General features: G+C 46.9%; 1 long non-coding RNA gene across 1 annotated transcript in view; it reads left to right on the forward strand.

Annotated features, from left to right (window-relative positions):
• The first annotated feature begins 1,780 nt into the window (after nt 1-1,780).
• The window catches only part of LOC307201207, an 86,912-nt gene continuing 65,580 nt past the window's right edge, over nt 1,781-23,112 (forward strand). Inside the window, exon 1 of the long non-coding RNA XR_013832648.1 lies at nt 1,781-1,810. This is a non-coding gene — a long non-coding RNA (uncharacterized lncRNA). The remainder of the gene's footprint in view (nt 1,811-23,112) is intronic.

A 23,112-nucleotide genomic window follows, 5' to 3' on the forward strand; every position in this document is an offset into this window, starting at 1 on the left:
CCGGGGGGCAGAATGAAGGGCGCGGGGTCCCCCCGGGGACACTCTGCTGCGCGCCTGCTCTGGCATTCAGAAACTCCATGTTGCGCTCAGGCCCAAGCGCCACCAAAAGTGCTATACACCTGCTCAGCTTCTCCTCAGTCCTTCTCAAGACTTTGGGGGCATGTCAAGGCAGCTTCTGAGGGTCTGCAAGCCACACTTAAAGAATGTGCCGGGTGGGCCGCTTACACATTGCCAAAGGAAAAAAGTGAGAATCTCCCAGCGCTTCCCCAAAATGACACCCATTCCCAAACTGTTCAATATTTCGAAGTCTCAAAGTGGCATATGGAAATATTAGGTACTATCGCTAATTTTGAAAAATAATAATAATAATAATAACAGAAAATATATTCTGTTGTTGGCAGAGGCGGTGTTGCAACTAGAACGTAGTGCACAGGCAGGACAGAAGGTGGCAAATTTTGGAAAATTTTGGCCTCGCATGGGGTGCCACTGAAATTTGAAAGACCCAAGTCCGCCCCTGGTTGTTGGCGTCTGTCTGTCTTGAGAGGCATCAGAAGAGTGCGCCATTGGAGGCGACGTCAGACCGCTGGAGAGTTACAGCACCTGCTGTGGCTGTAGAGACTGATACAGGAGAGATATGTTTTATTGCAGGTGGGGCATCCGGTTGTGCTGCTGCAGGTGTGCCGGCTGGTGTTCCTTCTCTCTGCTTTTGTCCCAGCGGCCATTCCTCCTGTGGTCACTACTGTGGACACACAACCCGACAGTCTCCAGGCACTGTGGTAATGCACTAGGGAGTTCCACAGGGCGTGGTTAATGTTGCCAGCCTTCATGTCCCGTCTGCAGGCAACGCAGAAGCCAGCTCCATTGGGGGTCCTACCACCTTCCATTCTGTGGAGATGACCAAGCCAGTGTAGACCGTCACTGAGACAGGAGTGCAAGTATGCTGAGAATGTAGGCTTGGGAGAGCGCGTCTTTGGAATTGTGTCCTGCCATGTGATGCCCCAAATCTTTCTGACATGGCGCATATGGCTTGCTCCTGGTGGGTGTAAGTTGCCCATGGCTCACTACCATAAGGTAGTGTCCTCGACATGCAAACCTGGTCAGCGGCATAGCGTGGGTTGTCAGCACCCGGGGCAAGGCAAGTAATTTGCACCCCCTAACCCGGGGCAAGGCAAGTAATTTGCATCCCCTAACCCGGGGCAAGGCAAGTAATTTGCGCCCCTAACCCCTAACCTGATGCCGCTGCCAGCTTCTTCTTGCTGCTGCCTGGGCTGGTCGGGTGTGGTTCTCTCCCACGCTCAGCGCTGCGCTGGGCGGCCGCTGCACTGTCCCTCCCCCAGATAGTCCCTCCCTCGCTCTCTCTCCGCTCCGCACCGCAACGCACGCCTGGCACCCTCCCCCTCCACAGTGGGCGGCGACCCGGCAGCTCGGATCGGATTCGCACAGCCAGCACTGCAGTGAGAGTGAGTGAGTGAGCCAGGTAGGGGCAGAGAGCTGCAAGTGTGAGCGCCCCCCCCCAATGTTGCGCCCGGTGCGGCTGGCCCCCCCTGCACCCCCCACGCTACGCCACTGAACCTGGTAGAACTTCGTCTTGGTAATGGTTGTTAGCACCTCCCATTTCCTTTTGGAGAGACCAGCCATTACTGTAGCTGCCTTGCCAAGATCACATCTTACTATAGTGAGCAGGTGACCTGTGTGTCTGCTCAGTGTGCAATGTCGATGGCGAAGTTCAAGGCTATCTACTCCCTAGTTAGGTTTTATTTTTGTTTAATATTTATTATTACAGTGGTACCTCGGGTTACAGACGCTTCAGGTTACAGACTCTGCTAACCCAGAAATAGTACCTTGGGTTAAGAACTTTGCTTCAGGATGAGAACAGAAATCGCACAGCAGCAGCGCGGTGGTGGCGGGAGACCCCATTAGCTAAAGTGGTACCTCAGGTTAAGAACAATTTCAGGTTAGGAACGGACCCGCAGAACGAATTAAGTTCTTAACCTGAGGTACCACTGTATTCTGAATCTCAGAAGCCAGAACAGCAAGAGGGATCGCTGAGGGATCGCTGTATTTATCTCTGGACAAGGTAAAGGTAGAGGACCCCTGACAGTTAAGTCCAGTCGCAAACGACTCTGGGGTTGCGGCACTTATCTTGCTTTACAGGCTGAGGGATCCGGCGTTTTTCCGCAGACAGTTTTCCCGGATCATGTGGCCAGCATGACTAAGCCGCTTCTGGTGCAATGGAACACCGAAACCAGAGCAGCGCATGGAAATGCCGTTTACCTTCCTGCTGCAGCAGTACCTATTTATCTACCTGCACTTTTTTTTTTTGGGGGGGGGGTGTTTTTGAACTGCTAGGTTGGCAGGAGCTGGAACCATGCAACAGGATCTCACTCCGTCGTGAGGATTCGAACTGCGGACCTTCTGATTGGCAAACTCAAGAGGCTCAGTGGTTTAGACCACAGTGCCACCTGTGTCCTACAGTGCCAGAGGGCTGCCCTCTGTAAAGGAGGACACTAAAAGGTAAAGGTAAAGGTACCCCTGCCCGTATACGGGCCAATTGTGACCGACTCTAGGGTTGTGCGCTCATCTCACTCAAGAGGCCGGGAGCCGGCGCCATCCGAGGACACTTCCAGGTCACGTGGCCAGCGTGACGAAGCTGCACTGGTGAGCCAGCACCCGTGCCGCACACGGAAACGCCGTTTACCTTCCCGCTATAAAGCGGTACCTATTTATCTACTTGCACTTAGGGGTGTTTTTGAACTGCTAGGTGGGCAGGAGCTGGGACCGAACGACGGGAGCTCACCCCGCCGCTGGGATTCGAACCGCCGACCTTACGATCAGCAAGTCCTAGGCACTGAGGTTTTACCCACAGCGCCACCCGCGTCCCTAAAGGAGGACACTAGGCTACCCTAACTATGAGGGCTGTGAATGAAACCCTCAAGTTGCAATCCCTAGTCTCTCCCCTGATTTTAGTCAAACTGTGCCCCCTGTAGTTGGTGGGCATCAAGGCCTGCTCTGTGTTTGAGGAGCCCCTGGCAAAATGGTGACTGCTACCCCTTGCTCCCTCGGCATTGTTGCTCTGCGGTGGGCAGTAGCAACTGAACAGAGTTGTTTAACAGGTGGCTGTGAACCACCTGCGTTGTCCCAGCATAGAGTTGCGTATCGTGGGGAATTTAAAATTGTGGACGGCTCACCGTTGCCTAACACCACTGCTCTAAAGCTAAAGGGACCCTTGACCATTAGGTCCAGTCGTGACCGACTCTGGGGTTGCGGCGCTCATCTCGCTTTACTGGCCGAGGGAGCCGGCGTACCAGAGCAGTGCATGGAAACGCTGTTTACCTTCCCACTGGAGTGGTACCTTTTTATCTACTTGCACTTTGATGTGCTTTCGAACTGCTAGGTTGGCAGGAGCAGGGACCGAGCAACGGGAGATCACCCCGTCACGGGGATTTGAACCGCCGACCTTCTGATCGGCAAGTCCTAGTCTCGGTGGTTTAACCCACAGCGCCACCCGCGTCCCAACACCATCACTCTAGGTAAGATTAAACAAGGCAAGTTGGGTTCATACCAAGCTCAGGTAGCAGTAACACCAATGCCTAAGCAACCAGTTAAAGATACTGGGTGTTGGCCACTGGGTGATGGTAAGCCCCTTTGGACCCTCATGCAATTTGAGCACTGAAGACGCAGGAAACTCTTACTTTTTAAAAACTTCCTTTGCCCAACTTACTCATGCCATTCCCATTTGGATTTCAGAGTTCAACGGAACGAGTTCACAATGCTTTTCTCAGGAAGATACTGGGTTGATTATCCTGTGTGAAGACAGAGGCGTACCCAGGGCCCCTTGTGCCCTTGGCAAGGAGCTGTATTGGCACCCCTCCTCCCTGCTAAAAAAATCACTTTACTGCAATAACCACATTAGAAATTACTACATTTTACATGACGCGGGTGGCGCTGTGGATTAAACCACAGAGCCTAGGACTTGTCGGCAGTTTGAATCCCCGCGGCGGGGTGAGCTTCCGTTGCTCGGTCCCTGCTCCTGCCAACCTAGCAGTTCGAAAGCACGCCCAAGTGCAAGTAGATAAATAGGTACCGCTCTGGCGGGAAGGTAAATGGCATTTCTGTGCGCTGCTCTGGTTCGCCAGAAGCGGCTTAGTCATGCTGGCCACATGACCCGGAAGCTGTACGCCGGCTCCCTCGGCCAATAAAGCGAGATGAGCGCCACAACCCCAGAGTCGGTCACGACTGGACCTAATGGTCGGGGGTCCCTGTACCCTTTACCCCTACACGACCCAAGCACTTGAAGCATCCGGGGTGAGGATGAAGGCAAGGAGGAAGGGCGAAAAAAGCTGCGTGACTTTGCGCGAGAAGGACGGGAAGCTTCAAAAGGAAACATTCTCTTTGAAAGAGAATGTTCCTTTTACTGAAAGGAAGAAAACATCAAATAAAACAGTTATATGGTCACTAGCATATAACTAGCGTAATCACAACCATAAATATTATGTAAAGCAAAACTTACATTTGCTTATGAATGTGCCAGAAACCTGAAAAATCTAACAATACATATTAAGCCCACAAAAAAGGATGATCATACCAAAGGCTTGATTATCCATAGGAAGGTTCAAGGAAAACTCCCATGTAACCAATTAAATAGTGCCTCTGAAAATTGTGTACAACTTAAGGAGTTGGTCAGTTGGCTAGATAGAGGAAAATATGTCCTGAAATGTTTTTTTCCACAGCTAAAGGAGTTGCATATAGTAATGTGAGTGATTTTGGATTTGTGGCCTCAAGGTGGATCCAAAACTGTGTAGTGCGTGCATTAGCTCTCAAAGGGTCATGCTGGGGTAAGTGACATAAAGCACCACATTATGTAAAGTAAACATGTAGTTTACTTCATTATAGTATCTCCAGCATGGAATCTTTTGATGTTAGCATTATTTCTAGGTGCTATCGTCAAAAGCAGTCGCCAGGGCTAACAACAAGGATGGTTTGTGTCAGGCACTGGCAGGACGCTGGAACCTGACTCGGGATAGGGGGCAGTGTTTTGTGTGGCGCTGTGGGTTAAACCACAGAGCCTAGGACTTGCCAGTCAGAAGGTCAGCGGTTCGAATCCCCGCAACGGGGTGAGCTCCCGTTGCTCGGTCCCTGCTCCTGCCAACCTAGCAGTTCGAAAGCACGTCAAAGTGCAAGTAGATAAATAGGTACCTCTCCAGCGGGAAGGTAAACGGGATTTCCGTGCGCTGCTCTGATTCGCCAGAAGTGGCTTAGTCATGCTGGCCTCATGACCCAGAAGCTGTACACCGGCTCCCTCGGCCAATAAAGCGAGATGAGCGCCGCAACCCCAGAGTCAGTCACGACTGGACCTAATGGTCAGGGGTCCCTTTACCTTTACCTATGCCAGCCAGGAGGCAAGAATCGGAGGCAGGGTAAGCTTCAGAGTTGGAGGGTGGAGCACAGGATGGGTCGGAAGAAGAGGAGGAAGAGGCAGGTCAGGCAGGGGAAGGGCCAGGGGTTTCCACCCTCTCCTGCATCACTATCTCGCAGTACCAGGAGGGGAGTGAAAAGGGAGGAGCAGAGGACATTGCCACGCAGGCAGGACACGGGTGGTGTTGTGGTCTAAACCAATGAGCCCTGTGGGCTTGCGGATCGGAAGGTGGGCGGTTCGAATCCCCGCGACGGAGTGAGCTCCCGTTGCTCTGTCCCAGCTCCTGTCAACCTAGCAGTTCGAAAGCACGCCAGTGCAAGTAGATAAATAGGTACCGCTCTGGCGGGAAGGTAAACGGCGTTTCCATGTGCTCTGGTTTCCGTCACAGTGTCCCGTTGCGCCAGAAGCGGTTTAGTCCTGCTGGCCACATGACCTGGAAAGCTGTCTGTGGACAAACGCTGGCTCCCTCGGCCTGAAAGTGAGGTGAGCACCATAACCCCATAGTCACCTTTGACTGGACTTAACTGTCCAGGAGTCCTTTACCTTTACCTTTTACCTAGTCTTTGGCTGCATGCACGCAGCCTGGCAGAAGAAGGTACATAAACTGGTGGAAGGGGAGTGTCTCCTGTTGCTTCAACTGCTCCATAGAGCGCGGACCTGGGAACAGCTGCCTCACTGTTAGATTGGTGTGGAGTAGCAATTGTAAGTATTATCTTTGACAATAAAGCATTAACACTCTGCCATGTACATTCCTTTAGCTGAGAGGTGACTCCTTGCCTCATTCCCCTTCAGAAATTGAACACTAGAAACTGCTGATTATTAACCATCACCATAAAGCATAGAGCAGGGGTCAGCAAACATTTTCAGCAGGGGGCCGGTCCACTGTCCCTCAGACCTTGTGGGGGGCCGGATTACAGTGGTGCCTCGCAAGACGAAATTAATCCGTTCCGTGAGGCTCTTTGTATAGCGGTTTTTTCGTCTTGCGAAGCAAGCCCATTGACAGCTTAGCGGATTAGCGCTATTAGCGGTTTAGTGGCTTTTAGCGGATCAGCTGATAAGCGGCTTAGCTGCTTAGGAAAAGGGGGGGAAAGGGGGGGGGGGAAACCCGCAGGAACTCGCAAGACGTTTCGTCTTGCGAAGCAAGCCCATAGGGAAATTCGTTTTGCGAAGCACCTCCAAAACGGAAAACCCTTTCGTCTAGCGGGTTTTCCATCTTGCAAGGCGTTCGTCTTGCGGGGCACCACTGTATATTTTTGGGGGGGAAATGAACGAATTCCTATGTTCCACAAATAACCCAGAGATGCATTTTAAATAAAAGCACACATTCTACTCATGTAAAAACACCAGGCAGGCCCCACAAATCACCCAGAGATGCATATTTAATAAAAAGACACTTTCTACTCATGTAAAAAGACCCTGATTCCCGGACCGTCCGCGGGCCGGATTGAGAAGGCGATTGGGCCAGATCCAGCCCCCAGGCCTTAGTTTGCCTACCCATGCCATAGAGTAACTTGCTCCCGAGTGAGTGGAAATGACCCAAAGCTCATCTTTAGTAATAGCACCATTCCACATTGTTAACCTGCATCCTTGTTCACACAAGCTCCCATACATGGAAGTGTACCATCGACAGAGACGACAATTCCGAGATTATGGCTCTAGAGTGTGTGCCACGGGGATGTCACCTTGCTCAGCAACTCCAGGAGGGAAATGAAGATGGAATGTTGGCTCTGGTTTAGATGTAAAATAAGGGTTTATATTTTTACATAACCTAGTAAGGTAAAGGGATCCCTGACCATTAGGTCCAGTCGTGGCTGACTCTGGGGTTGCTGTGCTCATCTCGCTTTACTGGCCGAGGCAGCTGGCGTACAGCTTCCAAGTCATGTGGCCAGCATAACTAAGCCGCTTCTGGAGAACCAGAGCAACACACAGAAACACCGTTTACCTTCCCGCCAGAGCGGTACCTATTTATCTACTTGCGCTTGGGCGTGCTTTCGAACTGCTAGGTTGGCAGGAGCAGGGACCGAGCAACGGGAGCTCACCCCGTCGCGGGGATTCGAACCGCCAACCTTCTGATCGGCAAGTCCTAGGCTCAGTGGTTTAACCCACAGCGCCACCCACATCCCCTTACATAAACTAGGCATTTATTATTGTTGTTTCAATTCATTGCCCACCCTTCACTCTAAGGACACCACGGCAGGCTGCAACAATTTAAAATACAATTTAAAAACAGCTTGGAACAAATTATTCACAAGAATAAGGTTGGTCATAAAAACGAGGCTGCTTGGTACAATGTGCAGGCAAGGCTTGGTTTCACATACCTGCTTGGATTAGATTGCAGCTGAACCAACCACAGCACCTCCAGACTGTCACTATTTTGCAGGAGGGGTCCAGACGGACACCATAACTTTAGGTCCGTGCAGTTAAGGTGCATTTAAAGCACTCTTGGCAACCTTAGTGCCACAAATCCAGATGAAATCTGGAAGCACAAAGCAAGCACGAAGATGTATGAGAAGACTTTTGCAACAGAGAGTAGCAAGTCAGGCAAACTGATTGTCACAGCTTAGAGAGACATCACAAGAGGCAACAGGAAGAATGCATGAAAGATGCTCAGGGGAACTCAGACCAGTGGACAGCAAAGGATGACAGACATGATGGCTGCAGACATAAAAACGATTGTCGAAAATACAGTTACCGTATTTTTTGCTCTATAAGACTCACTTTTTCCCTCCTAAAAAGTAAGGGGAAATGTGGGTGCGTCTTATGGAGCGAATGCAGGCTGTGCAGCTATCCCAGAAGCCAGAACAGCAAGAGGTATTGCTGCTTTCACTGCTCTTGCTGTTCTTGCTTCTGAGATTCAGAATACAGTGGTACCTCGGGTTAAGTACTTAATTCGTTCCGGAGGTCTGTACTTTACCTGAAACTGTTCTTAACCTGAAGCACCACTTTAGCTAATGGGGCCTCCTGCTGCCGCTGTGCCGCCAGAGCATGATTTCTGTTCTTATCCTGAAGCAAAGTTCTTAACCTGAGGTACTATTTCTGGGTTAGCAGAGTCTGTAACCTGAAGCGCATGTAACCTGAAGCATATGTAACCCAAGGTACCACTGTATTGTTTTTCTTGTTTTCCTCCTCCCAAAACTAGGTGCGTCTTGTTGTCTTGTGCGTCTTATATAGCGAAAAATACGGTAATTTTTAAGGATGGGGGAATGGAATTGGTGAGGTTTGTGTTAGCTACGGGTGCTCAGGATAGTATCACAAAATGCATTTCATTTTTCAGGAGCAGAAATGATTATTTGTGTATGCGGCAACAGCAGCATGGAGACTACTGGCCCAGAGATGGGAAGAAGATAAAGTCCCGACCAGAGACGAATGCTTGATGAAGATAATGGACTATGCCGAAATGGCAAAAATGACCAGGGAAATCAGAAACCAGGAAGATAGAAACTTTAATAAGGTATGGATAAAATTATAATTTACTTAAGAGAACACTGTAAACAACTAAAAACTTTGGCAGGATTTGAATAACGCTTGTAATAAAAACTAAGGTAAAAATTGATTATTTTAAGAAAATAGAAAATATATGACGTGGTAGAAAAAGTTTGATAATGGAAACCATGGAGCGGGGAGTCTAAGGATTCAGGAAATCCTAAATGTTGATGATTATGATTAATGTTTGAATTCAAATATATGGTGTAAAACTGATTTAAAAAGATTGTAAAAAAATACATTTCATTTTCCTGTTTTTATATACAATGGTACCTCGGGTTAAGTACTTAATTCGTTCCGGAGGTCTGTTCTTAACCTGAAACTGTTCTTAACCTGAGGTACCACTTCCCGCTGCCGCCGCGCTGCCGGAGCACAATTTCTGTTCTCATCCTGAAGCAAAGTTCTTAACCTGAAGCACTATTTCTGGGTTAGCGGAGTCTGTAACCTGAAGCATAGGTAACCTGAAGCGTATGTAACCCGAGGTACCACGGTAATCTATGCTACAATACTAGCGTTTTAAGGCTGGTTTAGCTTTGCTGTCAAAGCTTTTTAATGTTCTGCATAGAAAATTAAAATCTTGTTAATCACTCAGTTTCCTCTTGGAATGCAAAAAATGTACGAGCTGAAAGGAGGTGAAACAAGGGCATACGGATAAATTACTCTAGCCGTAGAAATGAAAGCTGGAGTTCCTGAGGGTGTGTCTGCCACACACCACACCACTGACCTGGGTATTCAAACATGAGTTATCCTTCCTCTCTATTCCAGTTACGGGCACATGACACAGAAGAAACCAGCTAGAATGGGTGACTCAGAGTTACAGCTTGTCTGGGTGTCTCTGAAACTTTCACTTCATTTTCCATTGCTTTCATCACAACTTAGGGAAAAGCAGCTTGTTCTCCTGGTTTTCACCTACACAGAATTTCAGACTGGGGAGGTCATGACTTCCTGAACCTGAAACGCATCCTTCATCGTGAACACTCGATTGTGGAAGCCCCAGCTCATACACTTCTTGTGGTTACAATTCTTAGCAGCGTGCAAATTGTCACTGTGCTAAGTTTTAGGCAACATGCTATACACGCTCATAATATTGATGGAAAATACTATGTTGTGCTTCTCCTAACTTCTAAAGCTAGTCTATTTAGCAGTACTGATAAAGCGAGGCAAATATTATTACAGTGGTACCTCGGGTTACATACGCTTCAGGTTACAGATGTTTCAGGTTACAGACTCTACTAACCCAGAAATAGTACCTCGGGTTAAGAACTTTGCTTCAGGATGAGAACAGAAATCATGCTCCGGTGGCACAGCAGCAGCAGGAGGCCCCATTAGCTAAAGTGGTGCTTCCGGTTAAGAACAGTTTCAGGTTAAGAACAGACCTCTAGAACAAATTAAATTCTTAACCCGAGGTACCACTGTATGTCCGTATTACAGATTGGGGCTGGGGCGCCGAGACTGAGAGGGAGGGAGAGAGAGAAAGAGAGAGAAATTGGCTCGCCTAAGGTCACTCAGTGCTGATATAGTACGATATAAAATTGGAAACACAACAATTTGTCTTGTTTGTTAAGCAGATGGTCTCATTCACTGAAGTTTTTGCTATGTGTGTGTAGATATGTTCTTGTTATTGGTATCCATCTGTATCAAAAAACAATGTTCTTCCAGAGGTGTACCACTGTAATTTGTATTAAATTTTCCAAATTACATTTAATGTAACAAATTTACATTTGTAAATTTACATTTACAAAATATTCATTTAAACAACCTCTTTTTTACAACAACTTCTCTTCTTCTCCTTCTGCAGTTCATTTTGAATACCACACATCCCTGCATATTTTACATGAACTAAACCAGGGGTGCCTAAGCTTTTTTCAAAGAGGGCCAGATTTGATGAAGCGAACATGCATGAGGGCCGACCAGAGTTGCTGACCGTTTTTTAGGATTGTTGACCGGATTAAACCCACTCACTGGCAGGCCAGATTAGGCCCCAAAACAGACTTTGGACATGTCTAAACTAAACCATTCAGGAATCCATTCTTACATCCATCAAAACTAATTGACACTGTTGAATTTACCTTAATGCTACCAGCGCTTTTAAATGAACACAATTTTCACCCATATACATTTTCCAGTCTCCTTTAAACGTGCATTCTTGTTGTTCTCTTATTCTATAAGTCTGCAAGCTGCATGTATTCCATCAATTTAAGTTGCCATTGTTCTTTGGTTGAGACCTCGCTCGTTTTCCATTTTCGGGCTAACAAAACACGGGCCGCCGTAATAGCATGCCTAAGTAGTCTTTTTTGACACCTGGGAATTTCCCTCTGAATTATCCCCAACAAGAAGGACTCTGGGTTTTTTTTTTTGTGGAAATGTACTTTTAAACATTTTGTTCAGTTATCGGCTACTCCTCTCACCTGGTTTAGCCAGCTATCCGAAGCCGCATTTCAGGCAAGTTGCATGTAGTTCCAGACCTAGCGATCAAAACTATTGAAACACCTGGTTAAATAAAACAAAATAAAAGAAAAAAAATTCCTTCCAGTAGCACCTTAAAGACCAACTAAGTTAGTTCTAGGTATGAGCTTTCGTGTGCTTTCGTGTGCATGCACACTTCTTCAGATACACTGAAGTATCTGTGTATCTGAAGAAGTGTGCATGCACACGAAAGCTCATACCTAGAACTAACTTAGTTGGTCTTTAAGGTGCTACTGGAAGGAATTTTTTTTCTTTTATTTTGTTTTGACTATGGCAGACCAACACGGCTACCTACCTGTAACTGGTTAAATAAGGCAGGGCTCCATTAGTTAAAACATCTAAAAGCCAGAGACTAAAGGCTATGGAGGGCTGTGATATCTCTGGGGTGCCACACAAGGCCCTGGCACATGGGTATACTACTACTACTACTACTACTACTACTACTAATAATTTATTTATACCCCGCCCATCTGGCTGGGTTTCCCCAGCCACTCTGAGTGGCTTCCAGCCAAATATTAAAAACAATACAACATCAGACTTTAAAAACTTCCCTAAACAGGGCCACCTTCAGTTGTCTTTTAAAAGTAAAATAGTTGTTTATTGCCTTGACATCTGATGGGAGGGCATTCCACAGGGCAGGCGCCACTACCAAGAAGGCCCTCTGTCTGGTTCCCTGTAATCTCACTTCTCGCAGAGAGGGAACCGCCAGAAGGCCCTCGGCGCTGGATCTCAGTGTCTGGGCAGAACAATGGGGGTGGAGATGCTCCTTCAGGTATACTGGACCGAGGCTGTTTAGGGCTTTAAAGGTCAGCACAAACACTTTGAATTGTGCTCGGAAACGTACTGGGAGCCAATGAGTAACCAGAGTAACTAGAAATCTAGTAGCCCAATGAGTCCACTGGGTCTAGACACAAACCTATCTGAAGCAAGCCACCGTCAACACCATTTACTGAGCTGTGGAACAGTAGGACTCTCCTTAAACATGCTTGACTGTGCAGATACAGTGGTACCTAAGGTTAAGTACTTAATTCGTTCCGGAGGTCCATACTTAACCTGAAACTGTTCTTAACCTGAAGCACCACTTTAGCTAATGGGGCCTCCTGCTGCTGCCGCGCTACCGGAGCACGATTTCTGTTCTCATCCTGAAGCAAACCCGAGGTACTATTTCTGGGTTAGCGGAGTCTGTAACCTGAGGTGTATGTAACCTGAAGTGTATGTAACCTGAGGTACCACTGTAAAGGCAAGAACACGGAGTGAGATTCATTACCCTGGAAGCCCAGCAGACCTGAGTGCAGCAAGTATTTGAACCAACTGTCATACTTCCTCAAGGAATGTAACAACCAGGGACACACAGACATTCAATAAAGAGTAATCAATGTCTCCAGCTAATGAACAGACTCTCCTTTCCGGGAAATATCTTGGTCCCCAGCCCTTTTGCTAGCCATTGGAACATAGAAAGCTTATTACTGAAGATCAGGCGTCTAGATTGGCATTGACTACAATGACTCACATCAGCTCTCCAGAGTTCCAGGAATGGGACATTCTCGGTCCAACAACTGAACCAACTTGTCAGGAGTGCGTGCAGGAGCCAGGCCCTGTGACCGGTAGGGCTTCGCAGGATTGGGACTTTCCTAAGTTTATTCTGAAGAGGCAAGGTGCGGCCACACAGGTGAGGCCGATTGGTAACTCACAGCACCTGGAAGCACCCTAGGGGTGGACATGTTAGGTCCCGGGGCTCAATCCTGCTCTCCGCTGAAGGGTGCAACTGCAGGGACTGGTTCTGAACAGGACAAATATTGAGGATTGATATAGAAATTTAGTAACCATGCCATTGTAGTGGACAAGAAAATCAGACTGTTGCATATTAATTGATGGCTTCCAAATACAGATGAAATTACAGGTTAAGTAATTAATTCGTTCCGGAGGTCCGTACTTAACCTGAAACTGTTCTTAACCTGAAGCACCACTTTAGCTAATGGGGCCTCCTGCTGCTGCTGTGCCACCGGAGCATGATTTCTGTTCCCATCCTGAAGCAAAGTTCTTAACCTAAAGCACTATTTCTGGGTTAGCGGAGTCTGTAACCTGAAGCATATGTAACCTGAAGCGTATGTAACCCGAGGTACCACTGTATATTGATGCCCCCTTCTAATAAAACATTTTTGTAAAATTATTTCCTAATTGCTGGAAAATCAATCCAGTAATTTTTCACACACCCAGCGTGTTCCCTTGGTTTCATTCTTTTTCTCCAGCTAAACGTAGCTTGGCTTTGTTACAGCGTGTGCATCTTAAAAAAAGAAAAGTCTCAGTTTCTGTTTGTTTGTTTAAAGCCTGTGTGTCGGCTCATATTTTTTAATGAAAGCTCAAACAAGCTGACCGGAATGAAACTGGTTTTGACATTTTAGGATAAAATGAAATCATTCGATTAGATTTTTTAAAAAAAATTGGCTAAATTGAATCGTCGAACTGAAAGCTGGTCGAGTTTAAGTTCTGCTGTTGGGCAGGTATACCTAAAATACAAACCTTTTACAACTTTGTTCAGCATCAAGGCTGCTTTCGGGTGTGTGTGTGTGTGTGTGTGTGCAATTTCCTGTATTGACTCAGCTGCATAACTGAGTTCAGGATCTGACCTGCGTTGGCCTTCCACCCATATACCATAGATGGTCTCTCTTGGAATGCATGAGAACAATTGCAAACCGTGCCCTTTCCTCTACTTCCTAGCAGGTGCAGGATAGATAAGGTATTGCACAGAATTTGCACTAGAAGCCTGCTATGACAGCCCTACCCAGAGAGCAAAGTCTATGAGTTGCCTTCCAAGACTGAGCCTCCATGTGATCCAGTCCTGGATTTACATATACAGTCACACCTCATGTTGCGGACGCCTCAGGTTACATGTTTTCGGGTTGCGGACTGCGGGAAACCTGGAAGTACTGGAACAAGTTACTTCCGGGTTTCACTGCTCGCACATGCGCAGAAGTGCTAAATCGCGCCTTGCGCATGCGCAGAACACCAAATCAGCACAGACGCGGCACTTCAGGATGCGAATGCTGCGGGTTGCGGACGTGCCTCCGTCACGGATTAGGTCCGCAACCCGAGGTTCCACTGTGAGCTAAACAAGCTATATATAGCTTAGGGCCCCACTCGCTTGGGGGCCCCCAAAAATTTCAAAGGGGAAAAAAACCTGGATGCACATTTCCAAAATATAAGATAAAAAGCAAATAAAATAAAACCTACATACAGCAACAGTGTTTAGTGTTGTGTATGGACCTATTTGGTCTGTAAATTACCACACAGCACATATTCAACACAAAAAGCAGAGACAATTTGTTGTTGACAAAGGGCAGCTGGACATATAAAGGGCCCCATTACCTTTACCAAACCTAAATCCGGCCCTCCGTGTGACCCCTGGGTGCATGCATGGCGGCCACTGGGTGGAAAGGATAAACCCCCAAGGAAACACAGAAATATAATCTTTATGAAAAATTCACAATTCCCTGCCTCAATTTATGGGGGCGGGGAGACTTAAAATGTCAACACCATTGCAACTATTTTGTCTTTCCCGAACAGGACAAAACAGTAACTTTGAGTTTAGGTACCTTGCCTGCTGTTTGTGAGAACTAGGTCTAAGTGTCTATCTTTCCTTTGCTGCCATTGTTCGGGTTATAATTTTATTCTGTTGCCACAATAGCTTCTGTGCAGAACAGCATGAATTCATAGCCCTGGTATACACACAGAAGCTGCACCCAAATAATGTTCGGTCCTGAAAATCAGACATTTGTCTCCTTTAGTTCAGAAAAGGGCCTCCTACCTTCCAAGAAATGAGTTTTCCACATTTTGTAAAGCATTACCGGATAAGCTTCCAAAGGGTTAACTTTGCAACCACCTCTGCGCTAACCTGCCATTCCTAAAATATTAATCATGAAATTGTGTGCCAGTCATCTCCCACTCCTTCCTGATGATAATTTAATCTGTCATTTTCATCCAAGGCTTTTTGCTGGCATTTGGAGAACTGCTGTTGATGTCTTTTTCTGGGCACCAAAACCATAATCCAGAACCACACTGTTGAATGCGCTTCAGATCTGCTTAGCTCAGTGAAACTCAAGCATTTATATAACAGTGAGATAGACTGTAGCAGTGGAGTAAAATGTTCAGAAATGTCTGTGGCTTGGGGAGGGTGGGGTCCTTCAGATGTTGCTGTACTACAACTCTCATCATTCCTGGTGAGTAGCCATGCTTGCTGGGGCTGATGGGAGATGTAGTACTATAGCAATATCTGGCGAGCTAAAGGTTCCCCAAACCTGCCTTGAAAGGATTGATCTGCACCAAATGGAGGCAAGTTTACTGAATGGTGGATCGATTGACAGCTGTTATTTATATCCTTCCAATTCTTCCAAGGCAGCTTAAAGGTAAAGGGACCCCTGTCCATTAGGTCCAGTCGTGACCGACTCTGCGGTTGCGGCACTCATCTTGCTTTACTGGCCGAGGGAGCCGGCGTACAGCTTCCGGGTCATGTGGCCAGCATGACTAAGCCGCTTCTGGCAAACCAGAGAAGCGCACGGAAATGCCGTTTACCTTCCCGCTGGAGCGGTACCTATTTATCTACTTGCACTTTGACGAGCTTTCGAACTGCTAAGTTGGCCGGAGCAGGGACCGAGCAACGGGAGCTCACCCCGTTGCGGGGATTCGAACCGCCAACCTTCTGACCAGCAAGTCCTAGGCTCTGTGGTTTAACCCACAGCGCCACCTACTAAAAAAAAAAAAACATTTTAAGAGTGCAATAAACATAAACAAAGTAAACAGGAAGGGAGACAGTCCATCAGGAACAGGCTCCAAGGTGACCTGTACCTGCCTCGCTCCATATGTGTTCCCCCCTAGAAAGTTGGAAGAAGGTTTCAGACTTTCTGAAATCAGGGAATGGCATGAAAGCAGAACTGAGTTTGAGAACTCGGCATTCGTTCGTGGCGAGATCATGCAGCTTACAGCACAACCCTAAATACAGTGGTACCTTGGGTTAAGAACTTAATTCGTTCTGAGGGCCATTCTTAAGCTGAAACCGTTCTTAACCTGAGGTACCACTTTAGCTAATGGGGCCTCCCGCTGCCGCCGTGCAATTTCTCTTCTCATCCTGAAGCAAAGTTCTTAACCTGAGGTACTATTTCTGGGTTAGCGGAGTCTGTAACCTGAAGCGTCTGTAACCTGAAGCATCTGTAACCTGAAGTGTCTGTAACCGGAGGTACCACTGTATGTCTGATTGAATTCAATGGGGCTTGCTCTCACATAAATGGAGGGGTGGTGGTTTTGACTGTAGCCTTAGATGTGAATCAGTCAATGTAGCGCAGGGCAGGTTTCAAGAGACTTATGCTAGCATGGTGATAGCAGCTTGAGGCTCTCACGTGAGCTAAATTATGCTCAATGATGTCCATGTTGGCGAGATTTGCCTCCTTCGCGGTTGCCCCTTGTCAGTCTCCATTTTTGCTACCACGGAGGGGGAGAGGTGCTTGTGGGATGTTCTACCTCTGTGCCAAAATAACTTGGCCGGCCTTGGCTGCAATGCAGGCAGCAAATGTCTTGGGCCAGCCCTCCAAAACTCAGATTACACCTGGCTGTGCCTAGCGTGAGGGCTACCTGCAGTGGCGCGCCTCTTAGATATCTTTGCTGCTTTGTAAGCCTTTCTCAAAGGGGACGCAGGTGGCGCTGTGGGTTAAAGCCTCAGCGCCTAGGACTTGCCGATCGAAAGGTCAGCGGTTCGAATCCCTGCGGCGGGGTGCACTCCCGCTGCTCGGTCCCAGCGCCTGCCAACCTAGCAGTTCGAAAGCACCTCCGGGTGCAAGTAGATAAATAGGGACCGCTTACCAGCGGGAAGGTAAACGGCGTTTCCGTGTGCGGCTCTGGCTCGCCAGAGCAGCGATGTCACGCTGGCCACGTGACCCGGAAGTGTCTCCGGACAGCGCTGGCCCCTGGCCTCTTGAGTGAGATGGGCGCACAACCCCAGAGTCTGTCAAGACTGGCCCGTATGGGCAGGGGTACCTTTACCTTTACCTTTAAGCCTTTCTCAAGGGACGCAGGTGGCGCTGTGGGTTGAACCACAGAGCCTAGGACTTGCCGATCAGAAGGTTGGTGGTTCGAATCCCCGTGACGGGGTGAGGGTTTCTGAAACCTTTAAGCCTTTCTGAAACCTTTAAGCTTTTCTCAAAGCTACGGTCATCTCTCTGGCTGCCTGTGTCCTTGGGCTGGCTCTGGCGGGGACAGAAAAGGACAAGGCTTTCCTCGCTGTGCGCCGCTTAAAGTACCAGAGTGGAGCATCACCCAGGAAGGATTTTGTGACCTGATTCTCTGTGTGGCTTGGTGTTTGACAAAGCTCTTTAAACGCTGTTTCATTATTTGCATATCCTTAGGTCTAATGAGGCTAAACGCGTGTTTCAAAACAATGTTTGCACTAGCCTTGTCTTCCTAGGGCACCACTGCAGACTTTATTGCTTTGAGTGGTCTTCTTCCTAATGCAGAGGAACAGCCCGGTCACATTGCAGGGCCAAGTGGCCAAAACAATAACAATAACAATAACAATAACAGTAACAGTAACAGTAACAGTAACAGTAACAGTAACAGTAACAGTAACAGTAACAATAACAATAACAATAACAATAACAATAACAATAACAATTTATTATTTTTACCCCGCCCATCTGGCTGGTCCTGCCAACCTAGCAGTTTGAAAACACGTCAAAGTGCAAGTAGATAATTAGGTACCGCTCCGGCGGGAAGGTAAATGGCGTTTCTGTGCGCTGCTCTGGTTTTCCAGAAGCGGCTTAGTCATGCTGGCTACATGACCCGGAAGCTGTACGCCGGTTCCCTCAGCCAATAAAGTGAGATGAGCGCTGCAACCCCAGAGTCAGCCACGACTGGACCTAATGGTCAGGGGTCCCTTTACCTTTTACATCTGGCTGGGTTTCTCCAGCCACTCTGGGCGGCTTCCAACAGAATATTAAAATACAGTAATCTATTCGACATCAGGCAACCCCAATGGGTGCCTGTGTTAATTGACAGGAAGTCAGGAATTGATGTGTGAATATTATAGGGTGCAGTGAGCTGGGCCCAGTAGGGAAGAGGTCAAGGCATTATTTGGGTTTTTTAAACTCAGTTTTATTAAAGGTTTCCAACATATAATACTATAAAAACCAAACAAAGCTAATATCTAAAGAGAACAATTAAAAAAAGAAAAGGGAGGGGGGAAACAAAGAAGCAACAAAAGAAACACACCCATAAAACACAACATTTTATATTCTGGAAGGAATATTTAAGCGATGAGGCGGACGGTGGTGGGAAGTAGGGGTGTAGTCATAGGTATATCAGTACTCAAATCTGAAATGTTAAATTGTGTTATTGCGGTTTTTGCTGTCTGTGTTTTTTGTGGTTGTTATTATTGAAAAAACGATTAAATAAATTAAAATTTTAAAAAACCTTTTTAAAAAATAAACATTTTATATTCTCTCAGACTTCTACCTTAATCTTCAATTCACAAACAAAGATTCTACTTCGGACAGCTTCCATCTTTCTTAGCCTCATACCCTGAGAAAAGCCACTCAGTGCTGTCTCTGCATCATCTGGTCTTTGCTTTAGGCAGCAAAATGTATTGAGCAGGCGATGGTAAGATCTGCTAACATATGCGATGAGAGGGGATGGGGAGAAATTTGATTCACTTCCTAACTCAGGCTTTATGAAAAAATCGGTGAGCTTTTCCTGATTTTGCAGTTCTTCAGCCAAGTAGGGTACACAGAAATGTAAATACCGGGGTAAATGGGGCATATAATTGCATGTATTGGTGAAAATAACAAAAAAAAAATCAAAGATGCATATATCAGCGCTAGATTTAGGGTAGCGTGGGCGGTGTCCCCACACAGGGCCCAGGAGGCATAAAATAATGATGATCATATACAGTGGTACCTCAGGTTACAAACCTAATTCATTCCGGAACTCCGTTCTTAACCCGAAACCGTTCTTAACCTGAGGTGCACGTTCACTAATGGGGCCTCCTGCTGCCGCTGCGCAATTTCCGTTCTCATCCTGGGGCAAAGTTCTCAACCCCAGGTACTACTTCTGGGTTAGCGGCGTTTGTAACCCGAAGTGTTTGTAACCCGAAGCGTTTGTAACCCGAGATACCACTGTATATATATGTACAGTGGTACCTCAGGTTACATACGCTTCAGGTTACAGACTCTGCTAACCCAGAAATAGTGCTTCAGGTTAAGAACTTTGCTTCAGGATGAGAACAGAAATTGTGCTCCAGTGGCGCGGCAGCAGCAGGAGGCCCCATTAGCTAAAGTGGTGCTTCAGGTTAAGAACAGTTTCAGGTTAAGAACGGACCTCCGGAACGAATTAAGTGCTTAACCTGAGATACCACTGTATAGAGTGCTATTTTTCTAGAAAAAGAGGTGCCGGAATTCACCACTTACATCTCATTCATTCTCTTAGAATGGCAATGGCGCCCACCTGAGAGGTGCTGGAACTGAGTTCTGGCAAGTTCCGGCTTAAAAAGGGCCCCAAATATATATGGTTAAAAAGGCAAAGGTAAAGGACCCCTGACAGTTAAGTCCAGTCGTGAATGACTCTGGGGTTGCGGTGCTCATCTCGCTTTACCGGCCAAGGGAGCTGACATTTGTCCACTGACAGTTTTTCCAGGTCATGTGGCCAGCATGACTTAGCCGCTTCTGGCGAACCAGAGCAGCGCACGGAAACGCCGTTTACCTTCCCACTGGAGCGGTACCTATTTATCTACTTGCACTTTGACATGCTTTCAAACTGCTAGGTTGGCAGGAGCAGGGACTGAGCAACGGGAGCTCACCCCATCGCGGGGATTCAAACCGCCGACCTTCTGATCGGCCAGCCCTAGACTCTGTGGTTTAGACCACAGCGCCACCTGCGTCCCCATATATATACAGTGGTACCTCTGGATGTGAACGGGATCCATTCCGGAGCCCCGTTCGCATCCTGAGTAGAACACAACCCGCATCTGCTTGTGCATGGGTCACGATTCGCCGCTTCTGTGCATGCGCGTGATGTTTTTTTGACTGTGCATGTGCGAGCGGCGAAACCCGGAAGTAACCCGTTCCGTTACTTCCAGGTCTCCACAGAGCACAACCTGAAAATGCTCAACTTGAAGTGACTTTAACCCAAGGTATGACTGTATGGGTAAACTACACCAAAAGAAAGATTGTGAAGATAAGAAATATTTAGGATGGGTCCCAAATTTGTTCCTTGCTCTGGGCTCGACATTACCAAAGACTACTCTTGCACATACAGTGGTACCTCGGGTTAAGTACTTAATTCATTCTGGAGGTCTGTTCTTAACCTGAAACTGTTCTTAACCTGAAGCCCCACTTTAGCTAATGGGGCTTCCTGCTGCTGCCGCACCGCCGGAGCACAATTTCTGTTCTCATCCTGAAGCAAAGTTCTTAACCCGAGGTACTATTTCTGGGTTAGCAGAGTATGTAACCTGAAGCATATGTAACCTGAAGCGTATGTAACCCAAGGTACCACTGTACAGGGCAAAACTGCATACAATCTTGTATACAAACAGGCGAAATTTGCACCCAAAAACTCTGGTGCATTTTCACGAGGGATTTAAAAATACAGTGGTACCTTGGGTTACATACGCTTCAGGTTAGATATGCTTCAGGTTACAGACTCCACTAACAAAGAAATATTACCTCAGGTTAAGAACTTTGCTTCAGGATGAGAACAGAAATCGTGCGGCGGCATGGTGGCAGCAGGAGGCCCAATTAGCTAAAGTGGTGCTTCCGGTTAAGAACAGTTTCAGGTTAAGAACAGACCTCTAGAACAAATTAAGTTCTTAACCCGAGGTACCACCGTATTTCCGCACAGCAGCGGCAGCAGCGGGAGGCCCCATTAGCTAAAGCGGTGCTTCAGGTTAAGAAGAGACCTCCAGAACGAATTAAGTTCTTAACCCGAGGTACCACTGTAAAGATATAAACGCGATGTGCAAATGCGGCGAACTCAACTGACAGCTGGGCAAATGAGAAAGGGAGAGAAAGCCAAAAATGACATATTTTCCCAACTTGAGTGATGAGGAGGCAGTTCTGCCTTACATCATTGGCTAGAGGGGGCGGGGGAAGCGTATGGCATGATGATCAGCACAGGGAAGATGGAGCCAAGAGACATGGCATGTGCCTTGTGTACTGTCTAGCATGCAAATCCACGGTATGCAGAGACAAGCCAGCTTATGCAACTGGGATAGCTCAGTCGGTAGAGCATGAGACTCTTAATCTCAGGGTGGTGGGTTTGAGCCCCACATCAGACAAAAGATTCCTGCATTGTAGGGGGTTGGACTAGATGACCCTCGTGGTCCCTTCCAAATTTCTATGATTCTACATGAGTGGAAAGGTGTTTCTGCATGGCAGCTTTTCTTCAAGGAGCTGCAAATACTAATATTACTACTTTATTGTTTATACCCCGCCCATCTGGCTGGATTTCTCCAACCACTCTGGGCAGCTCCCAACAGAATATTAAAAACACAAAACATTAAAAACTTCCCTTAAAAGGGCTGCCTTCAGATGTCTTCTAAAAGTCAGATAGTTGTTTATTTCCTTAACATTTAATGGGAGGGTATTCCACAGGGCGGGCACCACTACCGAGAAGGCCCTCTGCCTGGTTCCCTGTAACCTCACTTCTCGCAGGGAGGGAACTGCCCTCGGCGCTGGACCTCAGGGTCTGGGCTGAATGATGGGGCTGGATGGAAATGTAAAGAGATTGAGGGCACATTCTTTCACCTTTGGTGGACGTGCCCAAAGATTAAGACCTTCTGGGAGATGATATATAATGAAATGAAAAAGGTATTTAAATATACCTTTCAGAAGAAACCAGAGGCCTTTCTCTTGGGCATGGTCGGCCAATTGGTGTTAAAGGAGGATAGAACTTTCTTTATGTACGCCACAACAGCAGCAAGAATACTTATCGCAAAGTATTGGAAGACACAAGATCTACCCACCCGGGAAGAATGGCAGACGAAGGTGATGGAATATATGGAATTGGCTGAGATGACTGGCAGAATCCGGGACCAAGGAGAAGAGTCGGTGGAAGAAGATTGGAAAAAATTTAAAGTATATCTTCAAAAATATTGTAAAATTAAGGATTGTTAGAAAGATGTTGGAAAAAGAAAATTATGTGGTTTTGGTAGAAATGATATAAAGGATTAAGTAAAAATGAATTGATGAAAGAGAGAACGTAAAGTTACAATATATTAAATTAAATTATTAAGATAAAAACAAGGTTGGAAGGATTTGCTGAAATAACAATTTGAACTAGAATACAAAAACGGGAGGTGTGAGGAGGTCAAGGAAATAAGTAAAAGAAGAAAGTTATGTAAAGGTTTAATCTGTTCTTTTTCTTTTTTAAATGATTGTATTTTTTCTGTCTTTTTATTTTTCTTTTTTCTTTTTCTTTCTTTTTGTAATTTTTCAAAATTTTGAATAAATATTATATTAAAAAAAAAATGATGGGGCTGGAGACGCTCCTTCAGGTATACTGGGCTGAGGCCATTTAGGGCTTCAAAAGTCAACACCAACACTCTGAACTGTGTTCAGAAATGTACTGGGAGCCAATGTAGGTCTTTCAGGACCAGTGTTATATGGTCCCGGTGGCCACTCCCAGTCACCAGTCTAGCTGCTGCATTCTGGATTAGTTGTAGTTTCTGGGTCACCTTCAAAGGTAGCCCCACATAGAGTGCATTGCAGTAG

The sequence above is a fragment of the Podarcis cretensis genome (assembly GCF_951804945.1).
Source record: "Podarcis cretensis genome assembly, chromosome: 13".
NCBI lineage: Eukaryota > Metazoa > Chordata > Lepidosauria > Squamata > Lacertidae > Podarcis > Podarcis cretensis.